Below are 16155 nucleotides of genomic sequence, written 5' to 3'. Positions count from 1 at the left end.
GGCTCTGGTGGTGGCGCCTCAGGTTGGAGGGTACATATTTACTAAGGTACTCATGGATGGGGGCAGCAGCATCAGTATTCTATATTATGAAACTTTTCGTCGCATGAGCTTGACTGACAAAGATCTCAAGCCGTCAAACACTGTCTTTCATGGTGTGGTACCTGGTAAGTCAGCGTATCCAATGGGCAAAATATCTTTGGAGGTTGCTTTTGGAGATGATTATGATTCTAGATCTGAGACATTGACTTTTGAGGTGGTTAAAATCAAGAGCCCTTATCATGCTCTGTTTGGGCGGATGGCTTATGCTATGTTCATGGCAAGGCCTTGTTATGTTTATTTGCAGCTCAAGATGCCGGGTCACAAAGGCACCATCACAGTACATGGAAGTCGAAAGATAGCCTTGGAGTGTGAAGAAGGCGATGCTGCTTATGCTGAGTCTGTCTGTGCAACAGAAGAATTGAAATTTTACAAGGATAATGTTGACCCGGCGGATATGACATCTTTGAAGAAGCCAACCACAGAGCATGACCCCCCTGTTGAAATTTAAGTTGGCAGATGACACTAAGCTAGTTGACTTCGTTCCTGGCGATTCATCCAAGCAGTTCAGCATCAGTGCTAATCTGGATTAGAAATAGGAAAGCGCGCTCATCGAGTTCATCCGTGAGAACCGGGACATATTTGCATGGAAACCTTCAGACATGCCAGGTGTACCGAGGGAACTCGCTGAGCACACTCTCAATATTGATTCAAAGTTTAAACCGGTCAAGCAATACGTTCTCCGTTTCAATGAAGAGAGGTGCAAGGCCATTGGTGAACAAGTGGCCTAGCTCTTGGCGGCCGGGTTTATTGTTGAAGTCTTTCATCCTGAGTGGTGGCTAACCCGGTGCTGGTACTTAAGAAAAACGGCACTTGGCGCATGTGTGTGGATTATACGGATCTTAACAAGGCTTGCCCGGCTGATCCTTTTCCTCTCCCCTGTATTGATCAGATCATTGATGCTACAGCGGGGTGTGAGCGTTTGAGCTTTTTGGATGCTTATTCTGGTTATCATCAGATCAAGATGGCAGTTAAGGACCAGGAGAAGACAGCTTTTATCACTCCCTTTGGAGCCTTATGTTATGTGTCTATGCCTTTTGGGCTCAAGAGTGCCCAGGCGACTTACCAGCAGTGTGTGCAAAATTGCCTTCATGATCAGATTAGGCGTAATATTCATGCTTATGTGGATGATATTGTAGTGAAATCCAGGAAGAAGGAAACCTTGATAGATGATTTCAAAGAGACATTTGACAATCTCCGGGTCTACAAGATGATGCTTAACCTGGCCAAGTGTGTTTTGGCATACCAACAAGCAAGCTCTTAGGCTTTCTAGTTTCTAAATGGGGTATTGAAGCTAACCCGGAGAAAATAAAGGCTATGACTTCCCTGGCTAAACCGGCGGGTATCAATGATGGTCAGCGTTTGGCGGGTCCAATTGCGGCCTTAAGCCGGTTGGGTGAAAAGGCTATCCCTCTTTACCAGATGATGAAGAAGAAAGATCACTTTGTCTGGAGTGATGTTGCTGATCAGCCGTTTGAGGCCTTGAATAAACAGTTAGCTGAGCCATCGGTTCTTGCTGCTCCCATTGATAAAGAGCCCTTTTTGTTGTATGTGGCTGCCAATAGCCGAGCTGTCAGTGTGGCAATTGTGGTGGAAAGGAAGGAGTCAGGCAAGGAATATCCGGTTTAGCGGCCGGTTTACTACATCAGTGAAGTACTCATTGAGTCCAAGCAGAGGTATCCGCATTGGCAGAAGCTTGTATATGGGGTGTTCATGGCTAGTCGAAAGCTTAAGCAATATTTTCTTGGTCATCCCATCACTGTGGTTAGTTCTGCTCCCTTAGTGGATATTATTAAAAACAGAGAAGCCACAGGTCGGGTAGCCAAATTGGCCATTGAGCTTGGACCCCATGGTTTGAAGTATATGCCTCGCACAGCCATCAAGTCTCAAGCACTTGTGGACTTCATAAATGATTGGACAGAGCTGCAGATGCCTGAGGAGAAGCCGGATAGCACATATTGGACTATTCACTTCCATGGATCCAGGCAGTTGGAAGGCTTGGGGGCTGGAGTTGTCTTAACTTCCCCATGAGGCGATAAATTTTGTTATGTTTTAAGGTTGATGTTCCCTTGTACTAACAATGCAGTTGAGTATGAAGCCTTGCTCCATGGTCTTCGGATGGCTAAGGAGATGAATTTAAGCCGGGTGTGGTGTTTTGGTGACTCAGATTTGGTGGCTCAGCAGGTTTCAGGAACTTGGGATTCTAAGGATCTGCTCATGGCAGCTTATCGCTACGAGGTTGATGCTATTGCTGGTCATTTCAAAGGTTATCAAGTGGAACATGTTGACCGCAGGAAAAATGAGGCAGCTGATGCTTTGAGCCGGTTAGGGTCCCAGCGTAAGCCGGTGCCACCTAACACTTTCCTGGATATCCTGCATAACCCTTCAGTCAAATTGCCTACAGAGGAAGATCTTGTTATTCCTGACCCGGAAGCACAATTGGTGTCGGCTCTTCATGCTATTCCTGATTGGACGGTTCCATACTTGGCTTATATGACCCGGGGCGAGTTACCTAAGGATGAAACTTTGGCCAGGAAGATAACTCGGCGGTCTAAGTCAATGACTATCGTCAATGGAGAGTTACATCATCGCAATGTCACAGGGGCGTTTCAACATTGTGTTTCTCCTGAAGAAGGTTGTGAGATCCTACGAGAGATTCATGCAGGAGATTGTGGTCATCATGCCGGCTCTAAGTCTCTTGTAGCTAAGGCTTTCTATCATGGATTTTATTGGCTGACAGCTCATGCTGATGCAGAGGATTTGGTCAGTAAATGTGATGGTTGTCAGAAATTCTTACGACGAGCTCATGTGCCGGCTCAAGAATTGAGGATGATTCCAATTGCTTGGCCGTTTGCAGTCTGGGGGCTTGATATGGTTGGACCTTTCAAAAGGTCCAAGGATAAAAAGACCCACCTTTTGGTGGCGGTTGACAAATTTACAAAATGGGTTGAAGCAGAGCCGGTTAGTAAGTGTGATGCGGCGACGGCGGTTCAATTCATCAAAAAGGTGATTTTCTGTTTTGGCTTTCCCCACAGCATTATAACTGACAATGGCACTAATCTGTCCAAGGGTGCTATGAAAGAGTTTTGTCAACGAGAGCATATTCGACCTGATGTATCATCAGTGGCTCAACCCCAGTCCAATGGTCAAGCTGAGAGAACCAATCAAGAAATTTTGAGAGGCATCAAGCCCTGGCTTATGGTCCCTTTGTAGAGGACGCCGGGTTGTTGGGTGGAAGAACTACCTTCAGTGTTATGGAGTATCAATACTACCCCCAATAGATCTACGGGTTACACGCCTTTCTACATGGTTTACGGAGCGGTTCTCCCTAGTGACATCCTTCACGACTCGCCCCGTGTTGCGGCTTATGTTGAAGCTGATAATGAAAAAGCACGTCAGGATGCTATTGACCTGTTGTATGAGGAGCGTGACCTTGCGGCGGCTCGTTCGGCGATTTACCAGCAAGATCTGCGTCGTTATCACAGCTGCCGGGTTAAAACCAGGACCTTTCAAGAAGGTGACTTGGTGCTCCGGCTTATCCAGGATCAAACTTATATGCACAAGCTATCCCCACCTTGGGAAGGGCCCTTTGTGGTCAGGAAAAATCTGAACAACGGGTCATACTACCTTATCGATGTTCGAGACCACAAGGACTCACGCACGTCGGAGGAGGAGACCCGCCGGCCGTGGAATATTGCTCATCTTCGGCCTTATTACACTTGAGACACTGGCTCTTATGATGTACAAACTTTGACAATGTTTATATTATGATGAATATAATAAAGCCGGCATCCCTGATAATTCAGGGCCTCTGTCGTTTCATTTCTAAGAATAATGAGTCTTTATTGTCCCTTCATATGAACACTTGGGGGCTTCCTGCTCATTGAGCATAGCTATGACTACCCTTTTGATCCGGTTTGTACGCCATGATTACAAAATACTTGGGGGCTTCCTGCTCATCGAGCATAGCTATGAAAACCCTTGTTGATCTGGCTTGTAAGCCTGGAATGAAACATTATTTGGGGTCTCTTTGTTAATGAACAAGAGCTTTGTTGACCCGTGTAATAGGCTTGGACGCCAGGATTATTCACCAAAAAATCCGGGTTATCCTTCCTTTTTTAAGTCTGCCACTCCGCCCAGGTAATCCTGGAATGAGTCGCCGTACTCCTGACAGTCAATCTTATACAGACCCTGAACTTGTCAAAGTTAACATGGCGATTGGTCATGTGAGGCCCGGCTTACAAGGTTGAACGAAGGTTTAACTCAGTGGATGTGCAGCCCTTGAAAAGCACTTGACTTGAAGGCTTGGCAGCCTGTGAAAGCCTTGTTTTGTCTTTTGATTTGTATTTGATTTAAATTTTTTGAGATTTGTTTTTTACATGTTAATACATGGTGGAAAACCGATGAGGGCTATGTTGCCTTATGGTTTATATATGAATCTACCCGGCGTTTGTTAACCCGGCCTGGCTTTGGATTAAGTCACCAGTGTATGATAATTTTATGTGCTCAGAGCGTTGCGCTCTAAGTTTTGGGATATTACCCCTTGCTGCATGCGGCATTGTAAGCCGGCAGCATGAATCAATTGAACAGGGCGTTGTGCTCTCAATCTTTGGGTTGTAACCCTTACTGCACATGTATGATAAGCCGGCAGTGTGAGCAAATACCACAGGTATGATATTTTGTTATGATTATATAAGGTTGTGATTAAAACGGCCCTGGTTATGGACTGTTTGTCCCAATTGGTTTTTATATGGGGTGCTGTGACCCGCCCTGGGGTAAACCGCCAGGGCACTCATGATCTGTTGTCTGCAGGAAAAATGATAAGTCTGGTATGCATAAATTGATGATATCATAAGCATAAGTGGCAAATCTTCAACGGCGGATCAGCAGTGTTATGCCACCAACACGTGCACGATGGCACGACAGATCAGAGTTTAACTAGCCTATTACATGGCTCCCCGAGCCTAAATGATTAAGTGTTTTCAGAAGCAATACTTGATGAGGAAATTTGAGGACCGTCCTGCGGATCAGCTCTCCTGGTCTTGGCGGTTTGAGGCTTCCGGGTCATCCCGCGCCGGTTCTTCTTCTCCCTCCACCGTCTGGAAGTCAGGCGATGACCAATTGATGCCAGTCAAGGCTTGGAATTCAGCTTCATCATCGATAAGCTCAGACGGATCGATTTTAGGGGCAAAAGTGTGCTTACGGATTGGAGGTATAAGATCTGCAATTTTGTAAGCCGGCGTGGGCATTTTATGGTTCTCTGCGGTATAAGCCGCCTGATATTTGGTCAGATATGTTTCTTCAACAAGCAAGCTCGCCAAGGGACGCATCTCCTTCACACACGCAGCAAAATCTTTCTTATCAAAAGCAGACTCGTCCTCTTTGAAGCTAGGGCAGCCAGTGGCTAGCTCAGCCGGGTCTAATTCTAACTGCCATGCCTTTGCCCGGCTTAAAGCCATAATGGCACCGGCTCTAGCAGCCGACCGTTTGTTTTCTTCAATACAGGCAGGCAGGACAGAAAGTTGGCTTAAAACGTTGCTGAGAAGAGATGGAGCTTGATTACTTGGGGAGATGGTGGCTACCGTACGCTGAGCTCCGGTGTATAGTTGTTCTACTAATGTATAAACCGCCTTGATCTTTATCAGTTTCTCTTTCCCAAGATTGCTACTTCCGGGACCTGCATTGCATATGACGATTAAGTCACCTAACGGTTTGTAACATGGAAGGTGGAAAGTTATTATGATATAACAGGTCTTACCAAAGATAGCAAAAGTCATTTGATTGATATGCTGCTTCAAGCCACTAAGTTATGTGGTGACCTCTTCTAATGAGGCCTCAGCTAAACTTGAACTTGGAGTCAGCCTTCCGGGTTTCAGACTCTTGTGTTTCAAGCCAGGTTTTTAAATCAGTCAGCTGAGACTGAAATTGACTGGATGCTTCCTAAAAAGAGCAGATTCAAACGAGTATGCACAATTATAAAGCAGCATATATTGATAAGTCCCAAGCCCTTTGCAAGCAATAACACTTGGTACTTGGGGGCTAATGCGTGCAGAAAGTTCCTTTATACCACACTATATATTGCTAAGTCCCAAGCCCTTTGCAAACAATGGCACTTGGCACTTGGGGGCTAATGCATGCACAGTTTTATTTTAATGGTACAATGGCAGATGACCCCGGTTCATATTTTTTCCAAAGTTAACCCGGTTTGCATGAGTGACTAAAAGTTTGTTATATGACAATGATAAGTCCCGGTTTAGTCATATGGATTCAACCGGCCCTTGGGGTCTATAGCTACAAAATTGGTCATTATAACTGAAGACCCGGCTTGACTTAAAAGTTTAAGCCGGCCCTTGGGGGCTACATGTGTGAAATTGATTATTGGAAGACCCGGCTTATCTTGATAAGTTTAAGCCGGCCCTTGGGGGCTACAGGTTTTGATTCAGAAAGCATAAGTTGCATGCTATCTGGCAAGTCTACAACATATTATATTCTATCATATCCAGTAGACTTGGGGGCTAAAGGAATATAGCTTATGAAAAAGCAAGAATTGAAACCTCATGCTTCTGATGCATGTGCTTGACCATGTCAATCTCCAAATCACGGCTGTTGTGTATTTGATTCAGATAGCCGGAGAGGATTTCACTCATACTTAGATGAGAATAGTTGGCCATATCAAATTTGACCTTGCGCTTTTCAACCAATTCTTCCTTGGCAGAATGCTTTGCTAGAGCAACAGGATTCCCGGACTCTTGGAAACCAGTGCCAGTGGTCAGAACTTCCTCAGTATCTGGTTCAGAAGGCTTGACTAGGATTGGCGGTTCAGTGCCCAAGGGGTCAACAACTATATGATCAGCAGAGGTACCACGATTTTCTGGTGGCGGGTCATTGGTAGGATCCTCCGGTTGTTGCATGGAGGCCTCGGAAATAGGCGCTTGCTTTTCCGGTTCATGAGTCTTGGGATCCTCTGTTGGCTTGTTTATCTTAGCTTTTTTGCTGGGTTTTGCTTTCCCACTACAAGAGGATTTACAAAGTCAGTATGAGTTAAGAGAAGTTGAAAAGTTCAGATAAAAGTTGGTACCCAGGGGCAGTCTTGAAAGCTGGAAGCAGAGTCTGAGAGGAATCGCCAGACGAGGAGTGAGAGGTCCCCTAATAATTTGAGTCGGTATGACTAAGTGTTTGATGAATAGAATCTGCTTGAGAATGAATAAAGTTGGAACTTTTTTGAAATACCTCGTTCCAGCGCTTGCGTGGGGCTGGTCTGTTAGGTAAGCCGGAGGAAAGTTCTCCGCCTCCACTGGTCCGGGTTCTGCGCCGGGTCTCATGTTGTTGTTGCTTCAAAATAAAGTTGGGATCCAACTGAGCTAAAGGGTTAGAAAACCTTACTTTTCGGATCACTCTTCGAATTTTCTGTCTTGGCAAGGGCTCTGAGTCGAAGGAAATAATAGTTACCTCATCCTCACCCGCTTGGCTGGATTCCGCGTCATCCTAATAGCTATCAGTGTCAATAAGATGGATGAAAAAAGAGCCAAGGGAATCAAGGTCTACCTCTGACTCATCATCATTTTCGTCCAAATTGAACATATCAGAAGCAGTGGATTTCTTTTTGTTCTTCTTTAGGGCTTTGGTCTTGGCCCTGGCCTTTTTGGCAGCTTTTTCATCATATTTTTTATTCCAAAAGGTGGATTTAGCCTACAACAAATTACAACAAAGGTTTGGAATCCAGATTCTATGAACAATGAAGTAAAGTATACAAACCGGACAGACTTACATCCGGTGCTGGGTTGAGTGCGCAGAAGGGATTCAGACCCACTTGGTTGCAGCTCTCCAAACTTCCATTGAGAAGAGTATTGGTCATCTCATTGACAGCTTTATCAGTCAAACATGTTGAACTATAATGCAGTGAGTCTTTGGTATCACCGGTATATGTACACATTAAGCCGGATCGGTGGCTTAAAGGTATGATCCTCCAGGCTACCCAGCACCGAACCAGGTCAATCCTAGTCAACCTATTGCCCAGTAAAGCTCTAACCTTTGATAAGGTAGGCGCAAGCTTGGCCCGTTCAGAAGTGGTAAGCCGGTCGGGGAGAGGATGCTTTGGGTTGAGCCGTTGGTCGTGAAAGCCGGGCATATGGTTTTCATCAGTAGGAGAAGTATCTTTGCAGTAGAACCAAGTTTTGCTCCAATCCTTGGGATGGCTTGGAAGTTTGGCGTAAGGAAAAATGGCGTCTCTGCGTCGTTGAATTGAGATCCCTCTGAGCTCCTGACTGGGCCCATCAGTGAATTCATTTTGGCAGTTCAAGTAAAAGTACTCTCTAAAGAGTTCAATGCTAGGTTCTTCTTGAAGGTATACTTCGAAGAAGACTTGGAAATTGCGGATATTTGACACGGAATTGGGTCCAATGTCTTGAGGATGAAGTTGGAAAAAATGCAGAACGTCACGGAAGAATTTTGACCAGGGCGGTGAGGAGCCCCGGTTCATGTGATCAGTAAAAAACGATCACTTCATCGTCTTGTGGTTGAGGCCTGATTTCATCTGGCTTGGGAACACGCCAGTGAATGACGTTTTTTCCAGATAATAAGCCAATCTTGACATACTCCTGGAGCATTGCCACAGTAACAATGGACGGGACCCAGTCGCATGATGTGACGGTCTTAGGCATGGTTGGGTGCACAGCCTACAGAAGGCGGTTCAAGATGTTATTAAGCCGGCAGATATATGGCGACTTACAAATTATTGTTTAATTCGCTGTACAAGGCTAGTGGTTATGGAGATATAGTTCAAAATATACAGTTGTTAAAGCCAGAAGGATATTACAGAAGTTATTAATTATAAGGTAAATGATGGAGGCTTAAACGGGGCCTAATGATATATAATGTGTTACGGTTAATGTCATAAGCCACCATGGCAGTGCTGGTGCTTTAGATCTGTCAAATGAAAAAAATTCTAAGTGGTGGACAAACAGGTTTTGCAAGCTAAATCTATAATTTTGGATCTATGGCAGTTCAGAAAAGGCAGTGAAATTCTAAACCTAAGGTGGCGGCAGCGGCAAGCTTTGATGTTCTAATGAGATTTTCTATGGAAAGATGCTACTTTGACGATGTGCACGAATGCTAAACTACTACCGCACAAAGTTTATGACTTATCCAGATTTAACGTTGTTTGGAGTTGAGGAATACAAAGAACAGCAAGAACACCGATGAATGGTCTGAACCCTAGCACAGATCTGAGGCTTGGATGACAGGTACTTACAGATGCGGTGGAGCGGCTGCGGCGCGTCAGAGTTTTTTCTGGTCTGATGAGGTCGGTGCGGCGGCCTGAGTTGGTGTAGCGTCGGAGGTCGTGGCGGCGGAGCTCGAGCGGCAGATGAGATGTGAGAGGAAGACGAAGGAGGAAGCAATGGGGAAAATCATAAAGACCCCTGTCCCTATTTATAAGGGGGTGGATGCAAGGCATGCGCGGGAATCGACGAGGCTGAAACCATCATGTGGCTATGTGGACGCCTTGATTTTCGGGATGCCCATTAAAATAAGGATCAATTAAGATGCTCTGGGCTACGTGCGATATTAATGCGAAATGACGTTATGGCGGTTTTAGAAAATTTTGTGAGCTCACGCCACGGCGGGTTACAACAAGGTTAATCAGACAAGTGATGCAGGATTGTGACAAGTCAGGTATTGAAGATTGATGTGAACAAGTTCAAATCAACCCGGGGCCTAATGTTGGGGATATAACTACTGGGTATGAACTGTCCAGGAGGGGCCGAATCATACCACTGGCAGCTTACCAATGAAGATGGCGGATCATGCGAGCCCGTTGATGGCCCAAGACCCAGAGGTGACTTAAGGCCCAGGGGGATGAACCGCCATGTATGTATGACTTGTATTGTAAGGCAAGCGTAGTTAGTCGCCGTGACAGACACATTGTGTATGAGCCGGCCGAGACTCCGTGAGCCACCGGGCATCAACCTATGTATATAAAGGGACGACCCGGCGGCAGGTTAAGGGCAAGAAACAAGAGATCGAGAACTAGGTCAAGCGTATTCGCTCCCTGGTAATCGAAATCCTAGCTATACCACCTCAAACTGGATTAGGCTTTTACCTTCACCGCAAGGGGCCGAACCAGTATAAACTCTCTGTGTCCTTTGTCCCGATTAACCCCTTTAAACTAACCTCGTTGCGATGGCTCCACGACTAAGTCCTTCCGCTAGGACATCTGCCGTGACAATTCCACGACAAGTACGTCAAAGCTTCACCGTCTGCTCGGCAGTCTACCTTGCAGCCAACCAGACATTCTACCAGAAATGCTTCAAGTACCAAGAAGGAAGTGGACAAAAAGGCTACACCCACAAGGAAGTGCAGCGGGAGGGTGGAGAGGAAAGAGAACTATTGCCTCTTACTTAAAGCACTCATCGCCCAGAACCAAATTAATAGCAGGTTGTTCGAATCGGGGAGTAATATTATTTCTGACGGCATGGATGATGAAGAAGTAGATTTGTTGCTTGCTAAAAGTAAAGCAGACATACTTGAAGCACACAATTGCGTCCATGGCCAGCCATTCTTGTTGGCGAATACTTTGATGAGTGCAGCTCGATTGCCGCGAGTTACATGAATATTGCATGGATCAAATGTCAGCAGGTCATCATGGTTTGCTGGTCCACTACAACAAAGATCATTTCCGACACGATGCTGGTTCCATCAATGTGAGTTTCGAGGACTTACATCTCTTCTTCAACTTCAACGAGCTCGATGCCACTCTTGTTAGATGCCTGATTTTGTAAGTACTTAACAAACTCTGATCAACTTCTCCATACAAGGTTGTAAATGATAAACAACTAACTGCATTTTATTCCTCTCAGGGGATTGAACACGCAGAGAAGAAAAAGGGGGAGTGTGTATTTCATAGATCTTGAATTAGCAAATGGCACAACAATATATGGTAAGGACCTACGGGACTGGGCCGTTAACACGGTCGGCAGTCTCTTCGAAAACACGTCCCACGCAGAATCATTTCTCTGGCCATATCATGAACGGTAAGTCAAGTAAACAACCACGCATACACTGATTGTCTTTCAGATTTTGACATATTCGTAAGTTCATGGCTTTCTAAATATGTAGCAATCACTAGATATTGGTATTCATTGTTCCAAAAAAGAACACAGTTTACTACATCGATTCTCTCAGAGAGTCAACAAACGCTCAGGATCTGACGCATCTTCAGCAATTCATGGATAGGTATTGAATTCTATGATGTTGAAATTAATTTGCACTCATATCTGGTTCAATAATTGATGTTGTCAAAATTCATCTTCATTTGCAGTGTCCTCGCATTGTGGAAAACTAAACCAGGGAACCTGTTCAAGAGGGAACTACCTCTGCAGCACGAGATCGTTTCTCTGGTAACACACTGAAATTCGTTATTTTCTGAAAATTGATCCAACAGTCTGCAAATACATTTTCTTACGCTAGTCAAATGTTCAAGCTTCTAAATAAACCTCTTTCTATTTTTTCCAAAGAAAAAATAATACATCTAACACCGGTTAGGTTGTTCCTAATAGGACAAATACATGACTAATTCTGTACAAAAAACTTCAGTGTCCTCAGCAAGAAGCAAGGACTAACCTTTGTGGTACTATGTTTGCACACAAATGATCTCCATCTGCAAATCTGCTGATAGTTGTGACGATCCTCGCGAATTAGTACCAGTAAGTCTATCTTAATTAATATCTTCTACTCCACTCATATGGCACATTCTGATCTTAACAATACTGCAAATCATCTTAAAACCGAGGACCCCTGAATCGCTCGGGGCTGGTGATTTGCTGATGGTTCAGAGATTTATCAGCGACTTCTTCCCGAATCACTACATCGATCCCACTGGTGATAATGAAGATTCCAGCATGCGTTCTCCTAAAACATTGAGTAAGAGTTAGCAGCTAAACATATACGAATGGATCCACTGTATTCCATCTGATGAGGTCTTCGTATTTCATACACTATGATTAATTATGTAATGCATATATGTGTGGACAAATCATTGGAATTTAGCTACCATATGTTCAATTGCAATTGTTGTGAAATCTGATGAATGTTCTTCCTGTGGACACTATTTGTTCAATTGAATATTGTGGCGAATTTGCTTTTTGCGTGCCGATTCAAAATGGGATATTTTTGTTTATTTGTTCAATTGAATATTGTGGTGAATTTGCTTTTTGCGTGCCGATTCAAAATGGGTTGTTTATTTGTTCAATTGAATATTGTGGCGAATTTTCGTTTTGCATGCCGATTCAAAATGGGATATTTTTGTTTTAACCGGGCAATTGCTCCGCACACGGTTCAACTAAATGAGTGTGTGTGATCCACATCGGAAAGCATACGTCAATCGCAGCGGAACCGTCGGTGATACACAGTAGATCGCAAACGATTGCAGTGGTACTACGTGTGCGTAGGGTCTTCGGAACCGTTTGTGGTATCACGTTATCGCACATGAGCACTCAGAGTAAACCGTGCCCAATGTAAAATATAATCCCAGTCGTAATTTTTCAAGAAATGTGTGGGATCCCAAATGAAAAGCACATGTCACTCTTTCCGCAACCGTCGGTGATACACAACAAATCACAAACGGTCTGCGGCACTTGTATGTGTGCGAAGGGGCTCCTGAACCGTTTGTGATAGAACATTATCACAGACGGTAATTGTTGGGAAACGTGTGTGATGGAGTCTTGCATGGCAGACGGGTTACGCAGAAAACTCGTGTGTGATGGGGAACAAATCGCACACAGTTCATGTGCTGGCCCGTGTGCCTTACATACTGTTTCCCAAATGGTTCATTACGACACACCGTATGGTTTCACTTCATCATTAGAAATGTTTAATCATCGATCCCACACCTGCGAAAGAATTTAGTGTGTGATGTATCGTACACGATTACATTTCGGAAGGCCTCAAGATCATTGCTCCATATCCCTGACGGTTTCTGGGTCGTGAGGGAAGGACCCCTATCGCCCACACTCACTTGGCGACGGTCCCAAATGCCATCATGGAAAGGGGTTAAAAACCGTTTGTATGGCACCGACACGTGCCAGTGTAAAAGCATTGCTCAATGATTCTCCAAAGATTAGTTGAGCAATGGTTCAAATGAGACTTAATGCGAAAGAGCCAATTAGCAAATTCACCCTTAACAATCTTGGGAGGAGGACCATGAATATTAATGCGAGGTGTAGGGACCGTTCCTTCATAGACCGGGGGAGGGGAAACCAAGCCAAAGGTTCCCGTCCCATTCTTGTCATGAGGGGAAGGAACATGAGTACTTTTAGCCGCTTCCTTGGCGGAATTGGCCTCCGACTCCGATGTCGTGGGATTAACCACAAGCAAGGGATCGGGAGTGGATTTCATCCCCTCAAGTAATTCTTTAAGCATGGACTTCACTTCGGTCATCATAGATGTCTTAAGTGAAGCCATAGCTTCATGTAAGTCGTCTCGAGTAATCAAAGTCAACTCCACCGCCTCGGGCACTTCCTCCTTGGTGTCAACCATACTCTTCGGGAGGTGAATCCCTTAATAAAGAGATGAGGCTCTGATACCAATTGAAAGGATCGATATGGTTCACTAGAGGGGGGTGAATAAGCAACTACCATTTTTTAGCTTTTTTTAACAAATTAGGTTTAGCAACAAATAGGTGGTCTAGATGTGCAACTAGGTGAACTACCTATATGATGCAACCAACAACAACAAGTGCAAGCAAAGGATACAACACAATAAAAGCTTGCACAAAGTAAAAGGAAGAGATAACCACAAGTGGAGCCGGTGGAGACGAGGATATGTTACCGAAGCTCCTTCCCTTTGGGGGAAATACGTCTCCGTCGGAGCGGTGTGGAGGCACAATGCTCCCCAAGAAGCCAGTAGGGCCACCGTATTCTCCTCACGCCCTCACACAATGCGAGATGTTGTGATTCCACTAGTGGTGCCCTTGAAGGCGGCGACCGAACCTTTACAAACAAGGTTGGGGCTATCTCCACAACTTGATTGGAGGCTCCCAACGATACCACGGAGCTTCACCACAATGGAATGTGGCCCAGAGGTGACCTCAACCGTCTAGGGTGCTCAAACACCCAAGAGTAACAAGATCCGCAAGGGATTAGTGGGGGGAATCAAATTTCTCTTAGTGGAAGTGTAGATCCGGGCCATCTCAACCAATCCCTAGAAAATCAACAAGTTTGATTGGCTAGGGAGAGAGATCGGGAGAAAATGAGCTTTGGAGCAACAATGGAGCTTGGGGGAAAAGAGGTCAATCTTCTTGGAGAAGAAGACCTCCTTTTATAGTGGGGGAACCAATCCAACCGTTATCCCCTCCTCAGCCCGCACAGAGCGATACTACCGCTCATGGGAGTGGTACTACCACTGGGCCAGCGGTACTACCGTGAAGACTGAGAGGATGGGCCTTAGAGGGGGAAGGGGAATGAGAGCGAGAGCCCGGGCGGCACTAGCAGCAGTGGTAGGAACGATACTACCGCTCGTGAGCGGTACTACCGCTCCTACCGTCGCACAACCCGACACGAGAAGTGACTCTTTCGAATCGAGGCGGTAATAGCACATCACCGAAGTGCTACTACAGCCGAGAGCCCCCGGGCGGTACTACTGTTGATGAACAGCGGTACTGCCGTTCGGCGTCGCGGTACTACCGTTGGATCACTATCAAGCCTACTTCCGAGACAACGAATGATACTCAAAAGATGCGAGAAAGAGTTGGGGGTGCAAAGGAGACATGTACATGTTGATTCCACCCTAACCTTTCCGATACGGACCCCCTCTTAATAGTAAGGTGTTTCCTATGACTCAAGACCACCACAACTAAAACGAAGGAAACACACTGTGTTCTCCTTAAACATCGAGGGGAAAGAATCTTCTCGTGCCAATGAATGAATATCTGAAATGCTCAATGCACATGATTAGTCCACAAAAGTATTGTCATCAATCACCAAAACCACTTAGAGGGAGACATGCCCTAACAGCGGGGCTTCACCTAAGCACTACGAAAATATGACCGAGGGAGTGAACGGTGGACGGGGGCGCCGCACACGGCTAAGACAATGTTGTCCTTGTGTGGCGCCCCCTCCCCATGTATATATAGGTGGGAGGGGAGAGGGGGCTGCCAGGGCACGCCCCTAGGGGCTGGCCGCTGGTCCTAGGGTTCCTGCCCTCCTGCGCCCCCTTTCTTTGTATGGATAAGGGGGAAAGGAAAGAGGGGGAGAGTGAAGGAAGTGGGAGTCTAAATCCACACTTTCCTTTCCTCCTCCCCTTTCCTTTCCCTCCCCTTAGGCCGGCCCTATAGAGGGCACACCAGCCCCTTGTTGGCTGGTGTGTTCCCTCCCTCAGCCCATAAGGCCCATATCTTTGCTGAGGATGCCCGAAACTCCTTCCGGTGACCCGATAAGTATCCGGTACCCTCCGAAACACTTCCGGTGTCCGAATACCATCGTCCTATATATCAATCTTTACCTATCGACCATTTCGAGACTCCTCATCATGTCTATGATCTCATCCGGGAGTCCAAACAATATTCGGTCACCAAATCATATAACTCATATAACACTATATCGTCAACAAACGTTAAGCGTGCAGACCCTATAGGTTCAAGAACTATGTAGACATGACCGAGACACCTCTCCGGTAAATAACCAATAGCGGAACCTGGATGCCCATATTGGCTCCTACATATACTATGAAGATCTTTATCGGTCGAACCATTATGACAACATACGTAATTCCCTTTGTCTATTGGTACGTTACTTGCCCGAGATTCGATCGTCGGTATCCTCATACCTAGTTCAATCTCGTTACTGGCAAGCCTATTTACTCGTTCTGTAATGCATCACCTTGTGACTAACTCCTTAGTCATTTGCTTGCAAGCTTATGATATGTATTACCGAGAGGGCCCAGAGATACCTCTCCGATACTAGGAGTGACAAACCCTAATCTCGATCTATGCCAACTCAACAAACACCTTTGGAGATACCTGTAGAGCATCTTTATGATCACCAAGTTACGTTGTGACGTTTGATA

This window comes from Triticum aestivum, chromosome 3D (assembly GCF_018294505.1).
Source record: "Triticum aestivum cultivar Chinese Spring chromosome 3D, IWGSC CS RefSeq v2.1, whole genome shotgun sequence".
In the NCBI taxonomy this organism is placed as follows: Eukaryota; Viridiplantae; Streptophyta; class Magnoliopsida; order Poales; family Poaceae; genus Triticum; species Triticum aestivum.
This window is presented reverse-complemented; position numbering follows the sequence as displayed.